The 27406-nt window shown below is 44.4% G+C and overlaps 1 long non-coding RNA gene across 1 annotated transcript in view; it reads right to left on the reverse strand.

The window, feature by feature from the left end:
- Positions 1 to 9867, reverse strand: part of LOC149865932 (uncharacterized) — a 32530-nt gene extending 22663 nt beyond the window's left edge. Inside the window, exons 1-2 of the long non-coding RNA XR_016441812.1 lie at positions 9560 to 9867; positions 2753 to 2796 (exon numbers count right to left, since the gene is read on the reverse strand). This is a non-coding gene — a long non-coding RNA (uncharacterized LOC149865932). The remainder of the gene's footprint in view (positions 1 to 2752; positions 2797 to 9559) is intronic.
- Positions 9868 to 27406: the final 17539 nt, after the last annotated feature.

Raw genomic sequence — 27406 nt, forward strand, 5'->3', positions numbered from 1 at the left:
GGACATAAGGAAGAAATTCTTTATGGTGAAGGTTGCCAAAATATAGAATGGGCTCCCAAGGGAGGTGGTGCTTTCCCCTACCCTGGAGCCGTTCAAGAGGAAATTAGACAGGCATCTGGCTGGGGTTACCTAACCCTAGTGCTCTTTCTGCCTGAAGCAGGGGGTCAGACCTGATGATCTACCAGATCCCTTCCAATTCTAGAAATCTATTAAATCTATGAAATCTTTGATGCCTTCAGATGCAAAATGGAATCTGCATGAGTTCCTAATAGCAAATTCAGGGATTTGAAGTTGATTTTCTTATTTGAGAGCAGCTGAAAGATGCCTCAACCCCAATGAAACCAGAAATGGTCCTAAATGTTTTTCAGTCACAATGGGGCCCAAAAAGTCCAGATTCATTGCATCCAAAAGGGAAGTAGGTAATGGAAGGCTACCACAAAACAGTGAGTTTCAAGCTGTGCAATATAGATGTCTTGGAAATGGGAAAGAGGGTGACTTGTAGAGCCTTTTCACTTCCTTGCAGTCAGAAAAATCATCCCCCCCACCCACCTCCATCATTTTCCATATATTAACTACTGATGGATAGGCCAGAGATTCCAAGGTCTCCCTTTCAAGAAAATAACAGATCCAATTCCTTCTCTTCAGATTGGTATCTTATCATGTGGAAAATCTATGGCAGCCTTTGTTGGTGAAAAGAGCTGTCTCTAGAGATGTAGAAGCTGCCTCTATAGACTGAATATTTCCTCCACTGTTATGGATAATTTGAGGGTCTCAGGGTTTGTGGGCACCTCCATATCACCTCCCAAGACAAAAGACAAGGCCTAAAATGACGTCTACCTGAATTGACACTATGGTAGTTGAGCAAGCTGATGGAGGAGAAAACGGGCATCAGAACTACAGCTTCTGCCTGAAAGAGAAAAATATGCCCCGAACTCTCCCCCAGGGAGAAAACAAGTCATGACAAACAAGTCAAGTGTGCCATCACATGGATTGCTTATCATAATAGTTAGGTTCCCCCTCTAACAAAAAGGGCCTTAGGTCTTTACACACAAACACTGAATACTGCCACATCACAGTTTATTTATCCATACTGCCATGAGCAGTCATTTATAACAGAAGAGTCCCGGAACAAAAGATTATTTTCTTCATCTTAACATCAATGCAAAAAAAAAAAAAAAAAAAAAATTGGGCAAGTGATAATGAAATGTACATTTTTCAATTTAAATATTGACAGTAATACAAAAGAAAGTAAAAACTTAGAAAGTAGGTAGACAGGGATAAATATAGTTTTTAGAAGAAAAATTAAGAATTTGAGGGAGGAAGAGGGACAAAATACATAAGGCATCAGTTCTTTTGAATTCACAACCATCAGAAAGAGCTTGAACAGTTACAGGCCCCCCATCTGAAAAAATAAGTTTCATAGATTTCATAGGCATTTGGGCTGGAAGGGACCCTGGAGGATCATCGAGTCCAGCCCCCTCCTCCAGGGGCAGGAAGTCAGCAGGGATTATAGGATCCCAGCAAGATAAGCATCCAAATGTGTCTTGAAGGTGTTCAAAGTGGGTGCTTGAACTGCCTCCGGCGCCAGTCTAAGGTATAAGGTGTGCCCGTACGCAAGGGAGAAAGTTATTCATCTAAGGAACTTAACACAATTTCAGTTAAAAGCATATTTGAGGATGTCTATAACTTGATCAAACTGAGAAAATGTTGCCCTGGAATGCATGTCTCTGTACACAGACCCAAGGTAGCTTGGGTACCAGTAGCTGTCTAACTACAGCAGTCTGTGCTTCAAACTGCAGAACTTGGGTGGTACCCAAGGTAAAAAAGTCATTAGTGTGCCCTCTCTGCTTTTCTTCCCTGAGTTTCATAGAACCTGCTCTCTCCAGCCCACAAGCCTCACTGCCTTTGTCCAGTGCCTACCCATTTGTAAATACCTTCAACAAATCTTAGAAACTTTGTGAGAGAATTCACAACCTCCTGAAAGATTTTTAACTAAGCGTTAGCCTCTGAATCCTAATCAATTGCAACCTGACTATAAAAATTGCTCATGACTAAAATCTCCTCAAAGTACAGTCTCAGTTTCACGAGTTCAAGCATAAAGGCTATACAATGTTAGTTTTCACACTGTCACAATTTAGAAGTTTCTAAAGGGTTTTGTTAATTAATTATTAGCATTGTTATCTATATATGAAACCTTGTTTTGAATTCTGCCAACTGTTCAAGTGATTTACGCTGACTACTTCCATTCTTCAGTGTAGTATCCGAAGCATTTGGGGGAGGTAAACAGCCCTGCCTTCTGATATATCTCCTTACCTTCCATAATTTTTATTGCATCTGTAGCTGTGGGCTAATAATGGAGAATGGAAGTGGATTTTGCTTGTCATGGGGCATTTTGTTGGGCTGAAGAAAGATAGGAGGGAAAATCTGCTTTCCTCATTACTGGGATCTGGGAGGAAATCCAGTTTTCCCAAAACTCAGGTAGGTATAATCTCACAGAACTGTTAAGACCGAGTGAATGACTAGGGAAGTCTTGCTTGTAGCAGGGGTGGATGAGTGGAAATCTAGTATTTTTGCCTTATTACCACCTAAGACCATGGTACTTTCCAAGGACGTGTAAAGCTGGACAGTAGTTTAGGGAATGACAGTGCACATATTTTTGGTAGAAGAGAGGGAAAGGACTGTGACTGCCTCGATTCCTCTTCTTCTTAGGATTGGGGTGAATCTTAGAAGTTTGGGTTCAGTTTGGACTTACCATATCCAAAAAAAATGTGCCTTCCTTCAGATCAAGGATGGTTGCTGTGGACAGAGGAAGGGAGGTACATTTTAGATCCCTGTATACATTTTAGATCTCTGTGTAAAGCCCCCTCTGCCCCTGCCACCCTTACTTCATCTGCATGCATCTCGATAAAGACTGGTTCCCATGGTGTGGACAAGTGAGGCTGGGAGCTTCATGAGTGGACGTTTGGCTGGGGGTGGAGGGCAGTTACGGATTTCTCCCCTCACACCACAATTACAGAATCCGTGTACTAGTTCATTTTACTTGGGAAAGCAAAAATCACTAACCAAAACTGAAGGCAAAACAACTCTCCCCACTGCTGCCTGTACAGAATTTAGTCTGACCCCTGAGACTTCTGGGTGGGCTGGTTATTTACCACATCTAAACTTTTTCAAAGGATTTGATATTCAGATCCTAGTTTTCAAGCTGTAGACCCTAAATGTGTTTAAGAAAAATACACCTGAGCAGTCAGCCAAGCACTTCTACGAGTGGCTCATAGAACTAAATCTTCTGGATTGGGGTGTACAAGCTGTGGGTTTGTAGCTTCTACAAGCCACTGTACTTTAAAGCCAGGAAAAGTGGCTTAAAGTCTATACTGAAATGTCTCTGCCAGAATTATGAATATCATATCTATTTCAGAAAGCATGTTGCATATTCTTATGCACATTGTTTTGAAAAATGCACTGGACTAAGATTTGATTTGCCTTCAAGCTAGTATTATCAACCTCATGTCCAGTACTGACTGAGTCCTTTTACCTTTCTGTGCATTTGTTTTCTCTCTCTGTGAAAAACTTGAGACAAGGACTCTCTCTCTCTTACTGTGTGTGTCTGGGAACTAGCATCATGGGCATGGGTCTCAGGCCTTACAGTAAATAAAAGGTTTTAGTGCAAGTGTTTACAGCATCAACTTGAGAACTACCAAACAGGCACAGAATATACACTATAAGCTGTCTTGTAAAATGCCTCGGGACACTCTAGTATACAAAATCTATACAAGATTCACTACAAGACTCACCATTAGAATTCAGCTCTCTCTGGCCTGAGACTCATAAAATCAAACAAGAAAAAATAAGGCTGAAGGCAAGCTACTACTCAAGACAAGATTATCCTTATCTAAAACTTTTCTTCCAAGTATTTTTTAAACAGACTTTTAAAAAATTCTAAGGAGGAAAACTCCAAAACCTCTCCAAGCAACCAGTCCCAATGCATAACTACTCTCATAGTTAGGAAGTTCTTCCTAATATCCACCCTAAATCTCCCTTACTGCAATTGAAGACCATTACTCCTCATCCTGTCTCCTGTGGCCACAGGCAACAGTCGATCACCATCAGCATACTGGGCATGTCTACACAAAATGTTTACTGCACACTTGACTAATTAGCTGAACTGTAAATGTCTCAGGGTCCACACGTGTACCCCTATTAGGCTGGAGTAAGCTAATTTACTCCACAGCACAACAGTACTTGTGGGACGGGGGGAAGTCACAAGGCTGGCCACCACATCAGCCTGCCCACCTGTCTAGGGCAGTCTGACCTTTCTCTCCTGCCATGCCTTGATGTATAAAAGAGGATGTAATGTGGGAGGCTACCCATTTTCTGCCCTGATGTCAATGGTGTTAAAACACAGCTCCAAACCTCTCCTTATACCATGTCTCATGCCTCGCAGATAGCCTCTGCAGTACACAGTCTGCCTCAGGTTTCCTCAGCCATGCCTGGGCCTCCTGCCCTTCTCACTAGGGCCTCCAACTTATGTTATCATACTATTGTGGCCAGCCTGTCCGCAATACTTCAGGTCACACCAACCCTACTCTACGCACCCCTGCGCAACTCTTCAGGCCTGCCTTTGCAGACTCTACTCTGCACCATCATGTGCAGCCTTTCAGGCTGTCCCTGCAACCCTACTCTGTTCAGCCAGCCTACTATACACAGTATGCCCCCCTGACTCAGGCCACTATTCTGGTCCCTTACTGGGGGTCCATTCTGACCCCTCACTGGGGCCATGGTATCTTACACCCCATGAGACACAAGGGCCCATAGACATGCCCGGGTCCTTCCTGTCCCTACTACTGGGTTACCCACCAGGTTGTGGGGGCTGAGGCTATAAGGCACCCCATACTCACCTTTCACTAGGGAGGCAACTTGTGTGGCATTTCCTGGGAACCACCCTGCCACAGAAAGCCCCACCACACCATCCTACCCTAGCAGGAAGTAGTTTTAGGTCATGCTGCAGGACCAGGAAACTCTTCCATCCCCCTAGTTCCTGCCCTGTACCTCCAAGATGTTATGTAAGCAGCAGGTCCAGCCACACAATGCTCCCATTCTGGCTACTGGCAGGAACTACCTGGCTCCACTGCTCAGGGCCTGCTCTTATCTCTAGCAGCTGGACCCTCTTCCCAATCAGGTGGCCTCCTGCCACATGACTCCTGATTGGGAGTGCAGCCACCTGCAGGCTGCTCTGCTGCCTGTTCTAGCTCTTAAAGTGGTAGACACCAAAGCTGCCCTGCCACAACTGGTATTTACAAGTCAAAAAAAGATTTACTAAAAGACTCCATAGCAGCACACATGTCAACACTAAAGTGACTGGCTGGGGCAGGAGGGTGCTTGAGTGCATTAGCTGCCTTCCAGCTAGCCCCACACTGAAGCTCCCTTGTGCCCCATCCAGGCACTCTGCAGCATGTTGAGCTGGGGGGAGCAGCGCTGGGCTCACAGTCTGACCCCCTGACAGCTGACCCAGCTCCACATGTTGCACATGATTAAACTTGGAGCTAATTGCCACAAGTTGAAAACCAGTCCTAGAGTGTCCACACAGGGAATTACACAGATTTAAGTATATCATTTAACTTCCCACCCTTCCTTAACTTCTAAAGTTTTCCTGAATTTACAAGGCCCCCCAAAAACAGCAGTTCCACAGCACAGGAAACAATATCAATCTCAGAAGAAAATATGACAACTACTGAACTTAGCCAAAGTTCTCTTCGCAATGTCATCAGATACTAATGACATTCAACCCTGCTTATCTTTTTTAAGTCATTATAATCACAGAAGGTTACAGAAATAAGGAAAACAGCTAAACAAAAAAGTATGCAAGTCAGAAGATGTATTCAAATTTTTTTTAAGCCATAGCTTCAAAAAAAAAAAAAAAATAATAAAATAAAATAAAAAAATGCGTATATTAAATTATCCTGAATGTTAGAAGTGGAATTTTCCATAAACCCTTCAGTACCAAAAGAGCCAAAGAATATCAAGGCCATCAGCTACTTGTGAAACTTTCCAATGGAACTGAATATTTTGAAATTCAAAGTCCAGGAAATGCAACTCTAAGATGAAAGTTGCAAGTGGGTTATGCCTCTTTATCTATCCAATCACAATGAGGGGTAAGGGGAAAGTAAGCAGCAACACAGGAAAAAAAAAAAAAAAAAAAACACCAACCAAGCAGACATGGATGATATTGGGAATTGCTAAGGATTGCTGTGGAACTGGCATCAGTTATTTACTATGCTCCTTGCTGAGTTTGAAAGGCCCAATGCAGGCATTTCTATAGGGTAAGAATAAAAGCAAGACCAAAGGATAAACAGAGCAGAGTGGATGGCAGTGGATCAGTCACTGACATCAAGAAATCTATCCCTCAAGAAATCATGTCTTCATTATTCAAATAATCAAGCAATCGCAGTCAGAAATGTATACGCTTATGGATCTGCCCAATGTTTCCTTGGGGAAATCCATTATAAATGAGTTAATTTTTTCATGACAACCACAGATTTTTTGTTTTTGGAAAGCTAACAGAGAAATTTAGCACCCTAATCTTTTCTACTGCCTCCTGCCACATATCACCTATATAAAATTTAACAGAGGCCATACAACTGTATAATTTTTTATGAGGATCTCATTACACTTTTGGCAGATACAACTGCAACTGCTAATAAAGACTTGGTTTATTCTACTTGCTCCACTCCCTTGCTCAAAAAAACATCTGTAAATAGGATTTTCCAGGCTGATATACAAAGCATTCCCTGTAAAGACGGAGATAATTTTCAGTCACTTGAAGCAGCTGGGTGAAGAATTTCTCTTAAGCATTGGGTAAAGGCATTGTAAAACAGCCACCTAATCCAATGATTAATTCTGGAAAAAGCAGCTGTATATACTGCAGGAGTTTCCTGAATCGATAAAACCTGTGATAGATTCAGTGAAACCTAGCTTTCTAGTAAAACAGAGAAAGCAAAGCAAGTTCTCATCCCCCAAAATAAGGTGAGTTACTTCAATAAAACACACATTAAAAAGAAAATCATTGTAGATATAAAAGAGCAAAGTCCTCAGTCCCCTCCGATCCCTTTATGCAAGGTAAAAAGGCTAGAGTAGCATAAAGTGGCTCTAAAAATGTTGGCAGCATCCATGTCACCTGAGAGCCATATGGCTTTATAGCTCACTGCGTATGTTCTTAGCATCCCATTGGAAGGCCTGCAACAGGGATCAAGGTACTAAGGCTATGTCACAGCATACAGCACTGCTTAGATGCCAGTGAGTAATCTTACTATGTGAGTTTATGCAGAATCATTCCCCTCGGTGAGGTTTGGAGGAGACAATGAGTCCGCATGTGGGAAAAAAACAACTGTGGCAAGTGTCCAAAACTGCTGAGGACAGCAAAAGAAAGCTGTGTATTAACCTTGTGATAAGCAGTGTCTATGGTTTCCATGTTATTACATAGTATATACCCCATTTTACATTCTGTTTCGCCGATATTCTTTGCTGTTTGAGTTTATAGCACCAATTTCTGTGGCCCTTACATTTTGCAACCTGCCACTGATTTCTGTTGTCTATAAGCAACCCTGTGCTACATACATAGACAAAATTAGGCCCACAGACTCATTCTCAATAGATGGAGGAACGTGTGTTGATGTTCCACACTTGTTAGTACGAAGAGTGTCCAGAAAGAGTTGGCCAATATTTACTCTTGTTTTAATACCATCATTTAACAGCAGACATCATCAACTGGTGCTGATTTAAGCCTTGCTGATTTAATCCTCTCACCTTCATTTTCATAGAGTTCATAGATTTCTAGGGTCAGAAGGACCTATTAGATCATCAAGTCTGGCTCCCTGCTCTGGGCAGGAAAGAGTGCTGGTGTCGATTAACCCCAGCCAGGTGCTTGTCTAATCTCCTTTTGAATATCTCCAAGATAGAGGAAAGCACCACTTCCCTTGGAAGCCCATTCCATATTTTGGCAACCCTCACCATAAAGAATTTCATCCTGATGTCCAATCTAAATCTACTCTTCTTCAGAGTATGGCCATTGTTTCTAGTAACCCCAAGGGGTGCCCTGGTAAACGGTTTCCCCTATTCTCTGCTGCTGATGAGTTTGTAGACAGGCACAAGATTACCTCTCAGCCTTCTCCTGAGGCGACTGAAGAGATTCAGGTCCCTCAATCTGACTTCATAGGATCTTACCCACAGGCCCTTGACCATATGAATAGCCCTCCTCTAAATCCTTTTCAGGTTATCCACATCTAACTTGAAGTGTGGCACCTAAAACTAGATCCAGTATTCCAGCTGCGGCTTCACCAGTGCTGCATAGAGGGGAAGTATCACCTCCCTAGACCTGTTTGTGATGCACCTACCAGTGTAGGAAAGAGTGCAATTAGCGTTACTTATTACCTCATCAAATTGGCGACTCGTGTTCATTTTTGCATCATCTATGATTCCGAGATCCCTTTCCACTGCTGTGCTACTTAGAAGGGGACTTCCCAGTCTATAGGTGTACTGGTGATTTTTTCTTCCTAGGTGCAGCACTTTGCACTTATTTTTGTTAAATTGCATCCTGTTCTGATCTGCCCCCTTCCCCAGCCTGTCAAATCCACCAGAACTTGCTTCCTACCCTCTAGTGTGTTTACTGTAGCCCATAGTTTGGTGTCAGCTACAAATTTGGACAGAGTGATTTCTACACCCTCATCCAGATCACTAATGAAGCTATTGAACAGTACTGGTCCAAGGACCAAGCCTTGGGGGACACCACTGCCCACATCTCTCCAAGTAGAAACCGACCCATCTACCACCACTCTCTGGGTACATCCCATAAGCCAGTTTTCCACCCACCTGACTGTGAAAAAATCCACATCACAGTTATGTAGTTTACTTGTAAGAATTGAGTGTAACACTGTGTCAAAAAGCCTTTTAAAAATCCAAATAAATAACGTCTACCTCTACTCCTGCATCTAAGCACTTTGTGACCTGGTCAAAAAGAGACCAGGTTAGTTAGGCAGGATTGTGAGGGACGCAGTTTGTCAACCGACTGTCTCACAGGGGACCCCCGGTGGGAGGGGAATGTGTCGTCCTCACTGCACCCACGCCAGTCTCTCCTGCCACGACTTTGATGGTAACTTGGGGTTCACAATAGTGGCGCATGCAGTTCAGAAATGGCACTCCACCTCCGCTGAGTCCAGGGGTCCTGAGGGCTCCTCCTCCCCTACACCCAGTCCTCCAGGTAGCGGCTGCCCCTCAGCAGGCCACTCGTCAGGACACTGGTCCCAAAAAAAAAAAAATGCTCAAAAGGAAAACAAAGTACAGAGTCCAACACAAAGTTCCTCACAGGGATTCATGGGAGTCGGGGTTTGTTTGGCCCCTCAGCTATCCTCCCCAATATCCCTACCTGCAGCACAGCTGACCCCCTTCCTGACTTTGGTCTGGGATCTTCTGCCCTCTCCCAGGGCCTCCTTCCGCCCCTTAGTCCTCCCAAATTTCACAGGCGCGGTGACTTCCCTGCCTGTGGTTGCCCTTGTATTATAGTACTTACAGTACCCAGCTCCTGCCGGGTGCCTTTGCTTCCCGCGGCGCTAAGCTGCTCGAGTCTTCGCCGTCAGTTGGCCGGGCCTCCTCGCCGCACCGGGGCTTACCCCTGCCCCAGTAGGTCCTAGCACGTCTCCAGGCAGCTCGCACCCGCTCCAGGGTGCTTCTCCCGACGCCGGCTCTTCCCCAGCTCTCCTCCAGATCCGCTGCTCCCGACTCCGGACCCGCCGCTCCTGCCTCTGAATCCGCCGGGGCCCTCTCCAGACCCGCTGGTCTCTCTTTATCTATCTGTCCGGGTAGGCCTCGACCCGGGTGCTTCCGGGTTCCTGGAAGGGGGAAACTTAGGTGCTTGGCTTTCCGCCGGGACCCGGAAGTTGGGCCGGTCCCCGGCACTGCCAGCGTCGCCCTCGCCCCGAACCTTCTTCACCCCCTTACAAGGATCTGCCTGCTATAAACCCATGCTGGTTGCCCCTTAACATTGTATTATCTGCTGGCCCCCATAAATGTGATCCTTTATTATTTTTTCTAAGGTCTTGTCAAGAATAGAGGTGAGGCTAATAGGCCTATAATTACCTGGGTCCTCCTTCCTCCCCTTCCTGAAAATAGGGACCACGCTGGCCCTTTTCCAGTCTTCTGGGACCTGTCCTGAGTGTCGCAAGTGCTCGAACAGTTGCACCAGTGGTTTCACTATGACACTGACCAATTCCTCTGGTACGCTTGGGTAGAGATTATTGGGGCCTGCTGACTTAAATACATGCAAACCCTCCAAGTGCCCCTTCACTAGGTCACCACTAACCGCTGGTGGATTGGTATCTCTCATTAGGAGGTGTGTTTGTATCCATGTCCAGGAACACAGATGCAAATAAATTTAAAAGCTCAGTTTTGTCCATCCTATCTGTTATGAGTTGCCCTAGTCCATCCTGTAGTGGTCCTATGTTACCCTACAACTTCTTCTTGCTCCGTATGTACTTAAAGAAGGATGTTTTGTTACTCTTAATCTTCATTGCAAGCCTGAGTTCTGTTTCTGCTTTGGCCTTCCTCACCGCTTGCCTGCAAGTGCGAGCCAAGCAGGTATACTTCTCCTTGGTGGCTTGCCCCCTGCTTCCACCACCTGTAAGGCTCTCTTTTTCCCTGTAGTCTCTCCTGGATTTCCCTGCTCAGCCAAGAGGGTTTCTTGGCTCTTTTGTGTACTGGGATGGTACCCCTTTGTGCCTGCAGGATCAGTCCCTGAAGGAACTCCCACCCTTCCTGGACTCCCAATTCACCAATGTTTCTACCCTCAGTTGTACTCTAACTAGTCTCCTGAGCTCATTGAAGTTGGCCTTCTGGAAGTCTGACACTTCTGCTCTACTAGTTATCTTTCCTACCTTTCACCGGATAGTGAATACTATCAACAGGTAGTCACCATCTCCTGGTTACCTTGTACCTGCAGATCCCCCACCAAGTCCTCCCCTGTGGTCAGGAACAAGTCAAGTAAGGCATTTCCCCTAGTAGGACTGCATACCTTGTGTTAGGTGCAGGTCTTGGACATAGGTTAAGAACCTACATGAATGGGCAGACCTGGCCTATTGCTTCTCCCAGCAGATGTCCGGGTAATTAAGGCCTCCCTACTCTATGTTGTATCCTTCAATTATCTGATGAAGACCATCTTTGGGTGCCTTGCTCAATGGCTGCAGACAGAAGTGCAGCTCCCATCTGTAACTCAAAAAGATTTTTGCAAAGCATTCCAAGTAATGTTACTCCAGACCAAACAGAAGTTCACTGTTGGATCCAGGAGAGAGGGGAATCTAGCTGTCAGTTGCCATAGCAGTGGCCAAGGCTGTCTGCCAGTGCTCACTGTTTTCGGGGGGGGGGGGGGGGAAAGCAGCAGATGGAGCTCTTTTGGGGGCCTCCTCAGCTGGTGCTGAAGCCTGGAGTGGATGAATAGGAGCCTCATCCCCCACCTCGGGGGGCCTGCAATATGCCCACCCCACCCTCTAGGAGGGGCTGAAAAACCCCCAGACAGAACTCCCCCCCACTGCCCTTCCCTCCCCTCCCCTGATATGCCAGTGCCCTGCCCCTGTGTTTTCCCCTCAGTCTCAATCCACAGCCTGCCTTCCACCCCAGTCCCCTCACTCCTGACCCACAGGCCAGGTATGTGGGTGAGGAGGTTGTGGGGGTGGCTAGGAGGGGTGGAGTTTGTGGGTGGATTGTTGGGAAACTGTAGCAGTGGGGGACCGTATGGGGGTGATGCTCAAGAGGGGTGGGTCTCCTGCCCCCCCCCAGGGTGCATCCCCCCATAGCTCATGGAATGCCCCCCCACAGAGGCCACAGCTCCTCCCACAGGGGCCACACGCCCTCCCACAGGGGCTACAGCTCCCCTGCAGGGCCCAGAGCCCTGTCCCCCACAGTGCTCAGAGCCCCCCAGGGACTACAGCTCCCCCCCCCCCCGCAGGAGCCACAGCTTACCAGCAGCAGCAGCAGCCACTACCATCAGCATGCTTGGGACCTCATGGTAGAGCCCCCCCACCAAAGCAGTACAGGGCTGGAGGGGGCAACACAGCTCAGCATCAGCTGCCTGGTACCCAGCGCTGGCTCTGCTACATTGCGAGGGTGCGGCTCAGCTCAGTGCAGCACTGTGCACCTTCAGGCAGCTCTGGGTTTCTGGCATGGGGCCCCAGGTGACAGCCACACCACCAGCCCAAGTGGCCCAGAGCTGCCTGAAAGCAATGCCACACTGAGCTGGGCCACATGCATGCAATGTGACAGAGACGGCACGGGGTGTCAGGCAGCCAGCACCAAGCTGCGCTGCCCCACAATGCCCCGCACCACTTGGGAGGTGTCTGTGCCACGAGGCCCCACGTGCCCTAATGACCACTGCTGCTGCAAGTAAGCTGCAGGCCCTGTGTCGGGGTGGTCTGTAGCCCCTGTGGGGAGGATTTGGCCTCTGCAGTGGGCAGGTGGGAGACCCACCTCTCAACCTGCTCCCTCCCATGATCCCACACACCCTCACAGAGTCCCCCTTCTAGCCCCCTCCCACTTACCTGGGACAGAGCCCAGGTCCAGGTCCCTGCAGCCTACACCATTTTTTTGCCTTCCTCAGGCAGGTAGCATGCTTCAGCACCAGGGCATCTCTGTGGAAGACCTGAGCCTCCAGTTGCCTAGGGCATGCCCAACTTTTACCACCCCCACCCCCCCACCCCCCATGTTTTATTTTGGTACCTAAATTTCTAGGTAGCAAATTTTGAGTCCACACTGCCCACAATGGTTTTTTTGTCCTAGCATGTGTCTTGCTGTGCCTCAGACTGCTTTGACAAACGGCAAGAAGCATGTGTGGGCTTTTCTGGACACGCCCAGTGAGTCCCAGATCTTTGACTGGGGCCTCTAGGCACTACCACATGCAAATAATTAACAAGGTGATAATGGCCACCTATCATGCCTTTTTTCTTCCAGGCCCAGCCCAAAAAACAGGAATCAGGGCACAGGGTGGAGTCAGGTTCCTGGGAGAGTGCTGGAGGCAGTCTTCTCAGGAGAGTAAACTTCAGTTTTTAAGTAATAGGCTCTTTGCTTCAGCAAGGGAAAAAAAAAAGGAGCAAGAAGCAAGAAGAGTCTTGTCCTGGCCTATGTGACAAGGCAAGCAAAACTCCATGTCTGGCTTGTTTCTCTGAGAGGAGGAAAACAGGGAAGATATATGCAGGAGGCCTTTTCTTTACAGGCAGAAAAAAAAAGTGCATACATTTGTTGGGAAGAAAATTATAATATTAGAATGTAAAGGATGCAAATATAGGATGAACATAGTTTTGCTTCTTTATGTAAGCAGCCTAAGAACTGTGGTACATTATAAAACTGTCATATAGAGATAAAAATAAAATCATGGCTGTCCTGACAACTGTACTCATGGTAAACAACAACCTGCAGTTACTAAGTAAATCTGTATTTTCCACAACTTAAATCCCTATTAAGTTAACAAGATTGTTATTCAAAGGTCCACATTAGCTTTCTTAAGGAGATTTTATCTTCCTGAAAAAGCTCTCTTGTTTAAGAGTTAAAGTCCTGACATAAGAACTATTAACCTACTTTTCTTTTTTAAGAACTGGTTATAGTGGGGATTTAAAAAGAAAATCTACATCATTTTTATAGAAACATAGCACTTGGCAAACAAATGCATATGTTTTTATTGGACCAACTGCAAGGTTGGACTAGACTTAGGGTACATACCAGGGTTAGGTCAATCTACATACCCAATTGTGTAGGCATCCAGAGAACTTAGCTTGGGCATGCCACTTGTGGGGCAATTTAAAGTTGACCTGAGGAGGTGCCCTAACTTACATCAAGATGAAGTTAACCCAGACTAAGAGAGGGTTAACCAGATCTTATAAATGCCTGTACACATTTGCAGTTCACCCCATGGCTGAGAAAGCCCAGGTGCTCCCCAGTCCCCACCCTGACTGTACTACCCTCAACCCCACATCCTCCAATGGGACAATCCTCCCCCACACAGACTGACCAATTCCCTGCAGACCCACCAGCACCCCCATCCCAACAAACCCCACTGCAAACCTACAAGTTCCCTGTCCCTAATCCTGCGTGCCCTGAGTTATACCAATTTCTCTGTACAGGTCCCAGGAACAGCAAATGGCTACATGAGCTGCACCTAGTCTATGTTCACACAGCTTAAAGTAAGCCAGGTAGACAGGATGCAGAAAACAACTGTACACATCCAAGATATGCTTTATAATGCAATGTGTTCTTCTTTAGGCCCTGAAACAAATTCATGCTTTCAAAAGCATGTACAAGCCTATCCAAACCATGCAGCTGGCCCAATAAAGAAATATCACCCACAAAACACCTTGTTTCTTGCTTATTTCCTGGCTACATCACTCCAACACTTGTAAAAGGTTTGGTACCACTAGGGCTATGTCTTGATTTTTTTTTTAACTCAGACAATGCCAAGGACCCACAGCTCTCACCAACATTAGCACAGCTTTCAGAATCCAGCTTAATGAAAAGGAAACTAACAGGAACAGAAACATTGCATGGGTTTTTCCAAATTTTTTATGAAAGAGATCTTCAAGTTTCCATAACTGCTTAGCCTACCCAATTGGCATCATTCACAACTAAAACAGTTATTAGGTACATCAGACTTATTAATATATGTTGGATCAGGCCTAAGATCCTCATTTTTTTCAGTCCATCTTTGGGTAAAATCCATCCAGCATCACTGGGAATTTCCCACGTAAGGAATTTAGTCTTGCATTTCTAAAGTGCTGAGCACCCAGAAGTCTAACAAGAACTACTATCATACCTGAATTTATGCAAATCAGACCCTCAAGCTTTCCAACATTGTTTGTTCCCTTAATCTCACCCTCCTCATTTTAAATTTATGTCTATTGTAATGTTTTATTTGCTTGCCCAGTATTACACCTAATATCATTTCAATGTCAAGTTTTCCCATCATCCGGTAACAAGGTATTGCTAGGCACTGTAGGTGTATCAGCTAATCCAAAAACTGTGCGATTCCATTGTGCTTCCCCATCTCTGTTCTGTTTGTAAATTCTCCTCTATTCAAAGAAAAGTAAACTACCCACAAGAGAAGATGTTCTTGATCTTTATAAATATATGCTCATTATGGGATTTTTTGAGAGCGCACCTTGAGAGGCCGGACCCCCACAAATCAGCTGGTCCAGCTAGATTGTACCCAAGAGTACTAAAGGAACTGGCAGACACCATAGTGCAGCCACTGGCAAGCATATTCAAGAACTTCTGGCACTCGGGCAAAGTGAACATAGGCACCACATTGGCCCTCTTCCAATCTTCAAGAAAAGGAGGAAAGAAGAACTGGGAAACTACAGGTCAATCACTTTGACTTCAATCTCTGGGAAGATCTTGGAAAAAATTATCAAAGAAACCATTCTTGAAAAGCTAATAGAAGACATCATTCTGAGGGATAGCCAGCACAGGTTTGTTGCAAGTAGGTCTTGCCTGACCAATCTCATTTACTTCTGTGACCAGGTGACATATCACCTGGACAAAAGGGAAGAGGTTGATATCATATATTTGGACTTTAAAAAAAGCCTTTGACCTGGTGTCTCATGATGTTCTCATGGAAAAATTGGGCAACTGCAGCCTCAACTACACCACAGTCCAATGGCTGGGGAGCTGGCTCCAAGGTCGGACCCAGAGAGTGGTAGTTGATGTAACTGAATCAACATGGCGCTCCATGACCAGTGGTGTCCCCCAAGGCTCTGTTCTTGGACCTTTACTCTTTAATGTCTTTATAAATGATCTGGACTGGTGTCAGAAGCCGACTGGCTAAACTCACTGACGACACCAAACTTTGGGGAAGAGTATCCACACTTGAGGATAGGCTGGTTATCCAGGCCGACCTTGATAGGCTTGTAAGGTGGGCAGATGAAGACCTGATGGCATTCAATACAGAGAAACCCAAGGAGCTCCACCTGGGGGGGGGGGAGGGGAGGAAACCATATCACACTTAAAGGCTGGGCAATACTACTACATTCACTAGCACTACAACCAAAACAGACTTGGGGGTCATGACTGACCACATGATGAACATGAGCCACCAATGTGATACCTCAGGTGGCAAAATGAACAAAACTCTGGCTTGCACCTACTGATGCATCTTGAGCAAGACCCTGAATGTCATCCTCCCACTGTACTTGGCCTTGGTGAGGCCACAGCTGGAGTACTGCATCCAATTCTGGGCTCCACAATTTAGGAAGGATGTGTATAAGCTTGAAAGAGACCAGAGGAGAGCCACGCACATGATCAGAGGGCAAGAGAACAGGCCTTATGCAGACAGGCTGTGAGCTATGGGACTCTTCAGCCTGGAGAAGCACAGGCTCAGGGTTGACTTTGTGGCAGCCTATAAGTACATAAGGGGTGTGCATCAGGATCTGGAGGAACACCTGTTCACCAGAGTACCCCAAGAGATGACAAGGTTCAATGGTCACAAACTCATGCAAGACCGTCTTAGGCTGGACATAAAGAAAACCATCTTTACTGTCTGAGCCCCCAAGGCCTAGAATAGACTCCCCCACACAGGTGGTGCCAGCACCTACTCTGGACACTTCTAAGAAATATTTGGATGCTTATCTTGCTGGGATCCTTTGACCCTAGCTGACTTCCTGACCCTTGGGCAGGGGGCTGGGCCCAATGATCTTACGAAGTCCCTTGTAGCCTTAATGTCTATGAAAAATCTATGTTTAAGATCTAAGGTTACTCAAACTGTTTTAGTGTCTGGTCAGTATATTTACAGAGTCAATTGTCAACAACTGAAAGTATTATTATGCCCCTTTATAAATCTATGGTGCATCAACACCTTGAATACTGTGCCCAGTTCTGGTCCCCACTCCTCAGAAAGGATATAGAAGAACCAGAGAAGGATCAGAGAAGGGCAACAAGGATGATCCATGTATGGAGGGGCTTCCGTAGGAGACTAGGCCTATTCAGTTTAGAAAAGAGTTGCTTGAGGGGAGACATGATAATGGTTTAACAAAATGCTAAATGGCAAAGACAACATAAATCGGGATTTATTATTTCTCACAATACAAGAACTAAGTGTCATAAAGCGTGTGGAACTCATTGCCACCAGATGTTTTGGAAGCTGATAGTTTAGCCAGATTCAAAGAGGGGCTGAACAGATTCTTGGAGGAAAAAGAGGCATTAGTAGTTATTGAGCATGAGAGTTAGGAGTACAGACTTTCTTAGACCTTAAATGCTGAAAGATGAAAGTAAGAAAGGAACAGTAGAAAAAAACCCTGGTCATACCCAGTTCACTCAGCCTTTCAGCCTCAACCCCCTGCCACTGTGTGACACGGTTTAAGGCGAGATGGTCTGACCAGTAAATGACAGTTCTTATGATCATATATAAGCTCAAGTATACCATGGCAAAAATGTTATAAAAAAAAAGTACCATCGTAATGAAGAATTGTGCCTGGCTGTCATCTTTTTCATTTTGGTTACTTCACTTTCCTTGTAAAGATATTTGTACACACAACACATGAATTAAGTACTATACGGAGAAATTAAAGGGGCCAGAATTAAGCAGAACTTCATGTCAGTAATTTACAGGACAATACAGTTTCTCTTGTATCTTTAAGACAATGATAAAGCCCTTCACATGTAGAAGTCAAAACAGAATATACCCTGCCCAAATTATTGTACTAGTCATCAATTTAATAACTCTCTACTGGGGGTGGGGAGGGGAACCACTGTCAATAAAGACTGAACCCAGGACCTATGTATGTTTTAGTAGCAGTCTTTTGACCAACCATATAGGGGATATATCAAAATATCAAAGGTGGTTTCAATATCCCTAGAGGAACAGGGAGACACACTGAGAAGGAATGGGTTTACAGAATTCACAGAGAGCTTGAGGTGGGGCCCGGAGGGGAAAGCTGATTTTGAACTATTAAATATCAAGACCATCTCAAGTACCCTGTCACTAGTTAGAAGCAAGGGAAGATCAGAAGCATGTACAATCCAGAGGCATTAAAAGATAGGTGGCCTTCATTTTGAAACTCTACATAGAGATAGAAGAGCATACCATTTTTACTTTTACTATATCCATTGGCTGTTACAATGGATAAGTGTAAAGAGGGAGGGGAAGCTTTTGTCCCTTTAAAAGGAATGTGGATCAGCTGTTATGATGCAACTGTATTACTAGAGGAGCATGCACACCTAACCAGTCAACTAAATATTAGTTTTATTTTAACCCTGAGTGAAGCAGAGTTAAAGTTGGCATATTTTTGCTACCCTTGTATTGTCACTATAGGATCATGAAGATGTAACAGTTGCATTGTAATAGCTTCTATCTGTATAATTGACCAGTGGTTCTCAACCTAAGGGCCACATCCAACCCACATAGTCATGTCATCCAATCTGCAGGGCTCCCTACAGGTCTGAAAATGTAGCAGAGTCCCAAACCATGGCAATTAATGTTGCCTCCATTCCCTTGCCACCAAATTTCCAACTCACGGGGATCTGCAAAGACCAGATGGCATGGCACTGCTCCAGATCATGTCAGCATGCAAGGACAGACTGGCATGCTGGATCACATCTGTGGACTGACCCCTATACACCAATCCCATGTTGGATCAGGCCTGAAGAAAAAACCACATCACTCATCCATCCTGTTGGGCCAGATTTGTTGAGCACCACTGAAATAAACAATCTAAGCCCCAAGATGATAACAGCTCAGAGTCAGGGTGTGATTTTCTTTCTACCTCTGTTACACACACTATAAGTTTTAAATTAAAAAAAAAATTAGAGGTAAATCGACAAGGAAGTTGGAGACTAAAGAGGGGCAAGGAAAGTAAAATGATGGCAAAGACAAAGGCAAAGGGGAGAAATCAACCATAAATAACTGGATTTAGCACAAGCAGAGAATTAAGTAGACAAGTAGGAAGGTCCAGTCTGAAGATTTGGCACTTTAGACTAAACCAAACACTGAAAAGAATATGGCACTGAAAAGAAAGTGGCTGATTGAGAAGGCAAAAAAAAAAAAAATACTACCTACGCTTCAGCTTCTTAAGATTAAGAATAAAATTAGAGCATGAAACTCCTTTCTGACATGGGCAGCTATCCACTCTTATTGAAGCAATAGTGACTTGTGAGTCTTCCCAGTAACAAGCATGGCAAGTTGATTCAGCTCTGAGTAATGGGATGGGTCGGATGCTTCGTTGTTCAAAAGTATTAGGATGGTGGCTATTTACTGTTGTGAAGTGCTGCTGGTCCTTGACCCAAGCAACCTACATTCTTCTAGAAGAACAGAGAAAAGTTACTTTAAAGAAGTGAAAGGAAGAATGGGAAAAAATATGCAATTGGTTGGTGGTTACCAGTGGCATTTGGGTAACATTCTTACATCTAACATTTTCCTAAGCAATCTTGGTGGTTAAATTAAACATCCTCATCAACTTTTCAGGTGACATAGTATGGGGACATTGCCAATGCAAAAGAGGGCCAGATTACTAAAAGGGAAGATTTAGATTATTTTGTGGAATAGAGCTGAAAAATGCAATTAAGTTAGAGTGCTAGCATAGCCCAGTAGCATAGATGATATCTGGTAATCTCAGAGGGAGGATTTAAACTGGCAATGTGGGGGATTCCTTTATATCCTATGAATATAAGGTTCTGGACTGGATGGCCCAGGAGATGCTTTCCAGTCCTATGTTTCCACACTGCCAGAACAGAGGATTGCAAGAATTCAGCAAGACAAAGTCAAGATAAATAAGCTGCAGCAAAAATGAAAGTGTTCACAAATCCACTGCTTTACAGAAATTTAGTCCCAATGGTTGTTGTTTCAGGAGTTCCCAGACATGCCACAGAGTGTTAGATAATACAAGAACAGGTTTACAACAAGACTTTACTCATAGAAATAGCAGAGCCCAGAAGGAAACACCCATATGTTCATAGAACCAGAGGGAGTTATACAAGAAGTTTACAAAGAGGGCAGGTTGTGAGAGGAAGAAGCACCCTGAAAGTAGCTTCTCACTGCAACAGGGAGATGCTACTGCACATCATTAACTGAAAATAAAGGGCACCTATATACATGCTCAGGCGACCTTTTAATTAAAGTAGCTCTCAGGTGCCACTCTAATTAAAATACCCATAGTGTCTCATGTATTCAGCATCCCACATTTCAAAATGGCAGTAGGGGCATGTCACAGGGCGGGGACCCAGGAGTAGCCATGATCTCCCCTGGCGCCCCTACGGTGCCAAGTTGCCGGTCTAGCACCCTCTTCCTCGCCCACCACGACTTTGCTGTTTCTATAAAATTAATGGGAGGCTGCCTTACTTGGCCCCTTGGACCCAGTGCTCTTTCTCTTCTGGTCCCAGCTGTGTACCCGATGGATTTTGGTGCTCCAACCCCATGGGCATCGCATGCCTCCAACCTCCCCTGTAGCACTCCCCAAGCCTCGCAGATGTGCTGGACGTTCTCGTGTCTCTACTCGTCTTATTGACCCCTCCCGGGTCATCTCGTTCTTATGCTCACCCCCTCCGGGGCCTCTCCCTCTGTACACACCCTCTCCGGGGCCTCTGTAGAGCTAGCCCTCTCTTTGGGGTCCCGCGATAGGTTAACCCTTCTCTGGGACTCCTCTATATAGCTCACCCTCTTCAGGCTATTACTCGCGTGTCCGCCCTCACCGGGCTCTTCCCCGCACACTCACCTTCACTGGGGCCTGCCAATATGTAGCTCACCCCCTCCGGGGCTTCTCAATATGTAGAGGCAGCGCCCCCACTGGGCCTGTCTCCCCGCGCTTTCACCCACACTGGGGTTTCGTCACCTGTGCTTCCCGCGGTAGGTTCCCCCCACTGGGGTTTCGTCGCCCGCGCTCCCCACGGTTGAGGCTCAGGTAGCCTGTAGCCGTGCCTGGCCCCCTGACCCATCTTCTGGGTCATATGCCCTGCTTGGGCTCTACCCCCAGTACAGCCCCACTGGGCTGGGGTCGGGACACCCCACAACACAGCGCCACCCTACAGCGCACCACCTGCTGTGCCCTCCTTGGCACAAGATTGATGTGCCCTCCCAGGGTACCAGGAACCCCCACACTATCAGGGCGCTCCCCTGAGGCCTCCTCCTTCCCCTACAGTCTCACCCGGTCCTCCAGTATAACAATAACAAAACAGGGAACATAAAGCCATAAGCCAACCGGCTATAACTCAAAATAAGCCGCCCGGCTATAACATAAACTGCGCGCCACCCTGGCTGTTCTTCACACTTCCCCGTCAGGGTTATCTCCACCCCTTTCCCTCATACCAGCGCTCAAGTGGTAAGGCCGCTCTGCTCTGCTGCAGAGTTCTGGCTCGGCTCTGTAGCAGAGTTCCTATTTCCCAGGCAGTCAGATGGAACTGACCTCTGGTCTCAGCCTGGCTGCTTATGAAGGCCAGGCCCTGCCCCCTGGCCGTCAGCTGACCCAATCAGTTGCCCTAGCAACTTCCACCTGCGCTACCCTGCAGATTGGCAGCTGGGTCCTTGTTACCTTTGCTAGTAGCGAGCACCCTAGTGCTCTGCTACAGGGCACTTTAACTAAAGCTCATTTGATGAGCTTTAGTTAAAGCACTTCCGCCATCATTTTGAAACATGGGGGTCCTGAATACATACCACGCTAAAGCATGCTGGAGCGCTCTTATTAGAAGATTAATCGAGTCTGCTCTGACACGTTCTAAGCAGAACATGTCAGAGCACATGTAAAAGTGCCCAAGTTGTCCAATAGATGTTGCTTTTTCTTGTTTGTGGCAAATCAGCTAGCCTATCACAATTTGTTCTTTGCAATATTTGCTAAAATGGCCTATACAATGTTTCAGCCACCAGCATGAAAGTTATTTGTTTTAAGTTCTTTCTGATGATCTGTTACTTGTGGTATGTGCTTTGTCATTTAGTCATGGGCAGTGGTTCTGCTCCCAGACTGAAGATTTTTAAAGGGTATATTGTAGGCAGGATAGCAAATAATAAATGGTGCACTTTGGTACACTTTCTGACAAACAGTCTTTTCACTTGGAGGTGATTTTAAAAATCCAGTTCACGTTCCATAATCCTCATCAGGCTAGATAACTACAAGCAAAGAAGAAAAGCAAAGAAGAAGACAAAAGAGAAGAAAATGACTACAAAAGAGGTCATTTGGTGAACCTAAAGTATTTCCCAACCTACACAGAAAAAAAAGTGGAAAGAGAAGCTCTTGAACTAAAACTGGTTGCAGTGGGGAGGGAGAATGTTGTTGTCCTATTTAAGTTGAACAGATGTGTTTCGTAAGCTGAAAAAATGAAAGAACGTGTGCAACATTTTTAAATCCAAGAAGCTTGGTAGCTTCAGCTTCAACAGGCTTAGGAGCAGTCCACGCTACCATAAAAAGGTATTTTGAAATGTTAGATAAGACATGACTTAAAAAAGAAGTGACATCTAACCTACAGTGCTGAAGCTGAAGAGATAGCAAGAGGATTCAGCTAACCTGGCATGCTGTCTACTTGTTTCACTGTTTTACTAATGCAGTACTATTCTTTTACTTGTGGCCGTCTGCCATAAGCTCCTCTGCTTCAGCCATGCTCTTGCATCCTGAAACTCGCCTGAATATTTGTTCTGCTTTTGTAATGCCTTGGGGAATGTTACAAGAAAAAAACAAAAAAGTCTACAATTAGGAGTTTTACTAGATAGAGCAAAAAAAAAAAAAAAATCCCAAAGCTATATAATAAGAAAAGGAAGAACTTGCTGAAATGTTAATGACTGAAATAATAAGCAGTATGTTCTGCAAGAATTGTGTCTTTAACAAGCTTTTAAATGGAGCTATTTATCATTTTGTTGAAATTATATCATTTCAAGTTTCCAATATTGATGCCGTGGCAATGTATTGAAGGCCTTATAATATCTTTTGGATATATAATATTGTGGTTTTGGTATAGCATTTTTCATATTCAGACTTCCAATTTTTTTAAGTGTCTGATGGAACCGTGCTGAAAGAGGGGAGACAAGTTACTGAAAGATGTGCAGCAGGTCAGGAAGAAAGCCAGAAGGAGTTGGGCAGTCATTCTGCACTTCCCCTCATAAAAAGAACAGTGTGTTGGCTTTTAGATCTTTGTGCCACTAAATGAGTGTTATGCTGTTATTGCTGGGAAGCAATATTTTAGGGAATGGGTGGGCAATCTATAAAAGAGTAGACTCGGCAGGGTGGAATGTAGCTTCCATTGGGAATTTACTGACCAAAACCAAACCACAGAAGTGTCTCCTTTTTTAAACTAGTTTGTGTATTTGGCAAGTGTTTACCTGGCCTTTCTTTCCAGCTTAACATATGATACAATGATTAAAGTCACTTGTTTGATAGGTTTTCATGAGTTTTTACAGTTCCAGTTTTAATGCTCAACTGTGCTAGTCATACCTTAATATCTGCCTGTGCTAGCTAGTTTGGCAAGTGGTTGGAAGAAGAGACCCCAGGGTGTTTCAACTTGCTTTGAAGATCTGAATTTTGAACCTGGCTTGTACATAAATTGGGGGTGGGAAGCATCTCTGAAAAGTGGGAAAAAAGTCTATTGGCAGGTAAAACACAATACAATTTTTGTTATGGCTCATGATTTTGTGCAGGGAAAAGTGATCGATGCGACAGCTTCAGGTTGAGAACACATGGCATTTATAGATGTGCTCCAAGAGACGGTGGGGGGGCACTTTAATTAGAGTGGCTCTGAGAGCTGCTCTAATTAAAGCGCCCAGAGTATCACATGTATCAGCGTCTCCACGCTGAAAAATGGCAGCGGGGGTGCTTTAACTAAAGCTTATCCAATGAGCTTTAGTTAAAGTGCCCTCGCCACTGTTTTTCAGCATGGTAACACTAATACATGTGTTGCTGGAGTCTGCTGGAGCACGGTAATTACCTTGCACCAGCAGATTCAATTACTTGAGTCTGCTCCAACGCGTTGTAATTACAGCATGTTGGAGTAGCCTCGCTGCACTTCCGCAGGCACCCAGAGTACATAATCTACTTACCACTTATAATTCTGTGATACGTTTTCTTGAATTAACCGTTTTAGTCAACTCATGATTGAGAAGAGAATTTGGCAAGATATAGTTCTTTTAAAAGAGAAGAAGCTATTTCATTAGAGTTGAAGGTCCTGTTATTACTTGTTCTATGAGGACAGTATTAGGGTTTTCTTCAGACTGTAAACTTACAAACATTTCTGCAAATGTACGACAAGGCTGAATCAAAAGAACAAAATGAATGAACGGGGCAGCTCCCAGATGCTCTTAGTTAAGCTACAACTTCTATGACTGCAAAGAATCACACTTTTCACCACCCAAATCATGAACAGCATGTGACCCAAAGTCTTGTGTACCATTAATGTGTGGCATTTCAAAGGGTTCCAAAGAGAATGACAAGAATAATTTGCTCTCTAGAAAAAAAATCTGCTTTACAGTGTGACTGATAAGCACAATGGATTGAGCTGTTTAAATGAAAAGGGGTGACTTGATCATGGTACCTTCACTGGGGAAAGATTTCTGATAGAGGGCTCCTTAATCTAAGAAACAAAGACATAATCAGATTCAAAGGCTAGAAACTGAAGTTAGACAGATTTAGACTACATATAAAAGGCACCAGTTTTAAACAGTGGGTTTTATTTGACCATTGGAGTACTTGCACAGGATGTAGTGATTTCTACATCACTTATTAATCACTCTAATTAAAGCGCCCCCTCCACTTCTGGAACACACATAAAAGTATCTTTAAAATCTTTTAATTAAGCCTGGGTGGCTTAAAAAAAAAGACAAGATGTTTTGACCAGACTTTATAAATTTGATGCAAAAATTTCACCCGCTAATCCAACGGGTGGCATTACCCAAGAGATTCCCCTTGATTACTCTGTTGGCACTTCATCTGAGCTGATGGAAAAGGAAGGAAATATTTTGTGAACAGTTACATTTCAAGGTTCCCTCCCAAAACAAGCTTTAAAATTTGACAAGTTTAATCAAAATCATACATAGCCAGAATATTTCCATAAGCAATATGCATTTATTAATAAAAACTAATAACAAAGTGCCATCTCCTCAGTCCTGCAAGATTAGGACTTGAAAGACACAAAATACACATTTAAATTTTAGACTGGACTCTTTACATTTCAACTGTAAAGTCTAAAATCCAGAACTCTCCCTTTATTGTTGTATATTAGGCTTCTGACACCTGTTATATTCAAGATGTGATTAACCAGTTAATCATGCCTTAAATAGAAACCAACTACAAATGCAACTCAATTTAAGTTGTAACAACGCATTATATGCGCCACACATTGCACGTGGAATAACTTTGTGGTTTGTTTATATGACACCCTAAATTGAACTTGTGACCAGGCTCTGTCAAAACCCCGTTTGCCACCAAACTCAGCTGTACCCATGGTCTTCACAGGTCCCAGTGTACGGGAAGCCTAGCATCAGGCTACCGCAGCCCAGTGCTGAGTTCCCCATGCACAGGGGACCATATAAGACCTGAGGACACACACATAGTTTTGGCATGTCCTGGTGTACAGGGAACCTGGCACCAGGCTGTCACAGCCCAATGGAGGGCTCCCCTGATTGTCACCTAGGGCCGAGGACCCATTTTGGTTTCCAGCCTCAGCTGACAATCAGCTGATTGGTTTCATCTTGCTGGTGCAGAGAGCCCAGGCCCAGGTTCTCCCTGCACCAGCAAGTCAGGTACAGTTGGAATCTAATCCCAAACCCAAAATTGGGCATCATGACATGCATGCATGGTATAGCAGGATGTGTGAATGTTGGGACTGAAGATTAGATCCCATCATGTCTCAAGTTTAATGTCTATCCGGGGCCCTACTTCCCAGTTCTATCAAAAAAAAAAAATAGAAGGTACAGTAGAAGTAAACTGTAAGAGAAAGGCCTTGCAGAGATGGGTGGGGGAACAGAACATAGAAAGCAAGATCAGGTTTCTCATCAGTGTTTTGGACTGACTTTCAACAGTTTTGTCCCGGGGAGGAAATGGTTTCTATCCTCTTATGCTTAAATTGTAAGCTTTTAGGGCAATGAGCATTTTCTGTGATGTATCTTTACTGTACCTAGTATAATGGTGCTGTGACTGGGACTTTTAGATACTGCCACAATCCAAGTTGGATTGTTATGCACTAGGCCAGTGGTCTCCAAAGTGGGGTGCATGCATCCCAAGGGGTGCACAAGACGATCTATTGGGGTGCGGGAAGAAAATAGTAGAACTTGTATTTATATTTATTTTTATCTATATATATTGTACATAATATATTAGTACAGTAGTACATGTATATAATTTATAAATAAATAAATATACATATCTTGGGGGTATGTGCTCAAAATTTTTTTTACTGATAGGGGTGCACAATCAAAAAAGTTTGGAGACTACTGCACTAGGCTATTCTTCAAGCATTAATGTTGGATTACAGAATACATTTGCTCAGAATATCTGTTGACATGCTGAATGTCTGCTCATGATCTATGTGGATCTCTGACGCTGGAGTCGTAACCTAATTTCCATCAGCAGGGAAATGGGAGCTGTATTGTTTCAACTGTTATTCGGGTTACTTGGAGTATTAGTAATGATGTGCTTGTGAAGTAAAAGATCAAAAAATGTTTCTTTTCTAAAGTCACTGCAGAATTTTGTTTGGCCTTAAAAACAAAAGAGGGCTAACAATGACTTTCTGAATCAGAAAAAAAACCCATGAAACACAAAGGAAAGGATTCTCTACTACTTCTATATTATACCAATCTGTTTTATTGTCTGTGTTTCATTCAGTGCATCTCATGTCTCTCTTCCCAAGATGTCAGTTGTCAGGGGATCCTGGCATTCAGATTTGGAGGTCGGGGAGGGGGAGGGAAAGGAAGGGACAATGGATACTGGCATTTCTTAAGAAATAAGTATTCTAATGAAAATGTGTGACACACATTAGCACTAACTCTGTGTTCTCAAAATTATTTGTTTCGCTTGATAGCATAGCAGGCACTTTTCCAGAGGAAAAAAACTTTGGGTGCTTTAAGTTAAGTTTTCGCCACCTCAAATGTGAAGTGTCCATATTTTTTGGACTTATTGCCTAGTAGTATAATTTCTTTTAGGAAGGTTTGGCATTTCTTCTAGTGAAGTATTGAACCTTGAACAAGAGCAGCAATACATTCACTGCTGGTTGATACCAAAATTCTGCATTTACAATATTGGATGAGGCCCAGTACAAAAGCAGTGTTGTTCTAATCACCAACAGTGAATTATCATAGGACTCACATGATGATTCTGTGGTATCTTTAATAGCACCAGTAAAACCTGTAGAAATATTGGATGCAGACAGAAGTGCAGGTCCCCACTATAACTGAGAATATTTTGCAGGAAGTGTTCTGCAAAACTTA

This window comes from Crocodylus siamensis, chromosome 4 (assembly GCF_052110815.1).
Source record: "Crocodylus siamensis isolate JL-2025a chromosome 4, ASM5211081v1, whole genome shotgun sequence".
NCBI classification, from domain to species: Eukaryota; Metazoa; Chordata; order Crocodylia; family Crocodylidae; genus Crocodylus; species Crocodylus siamensis.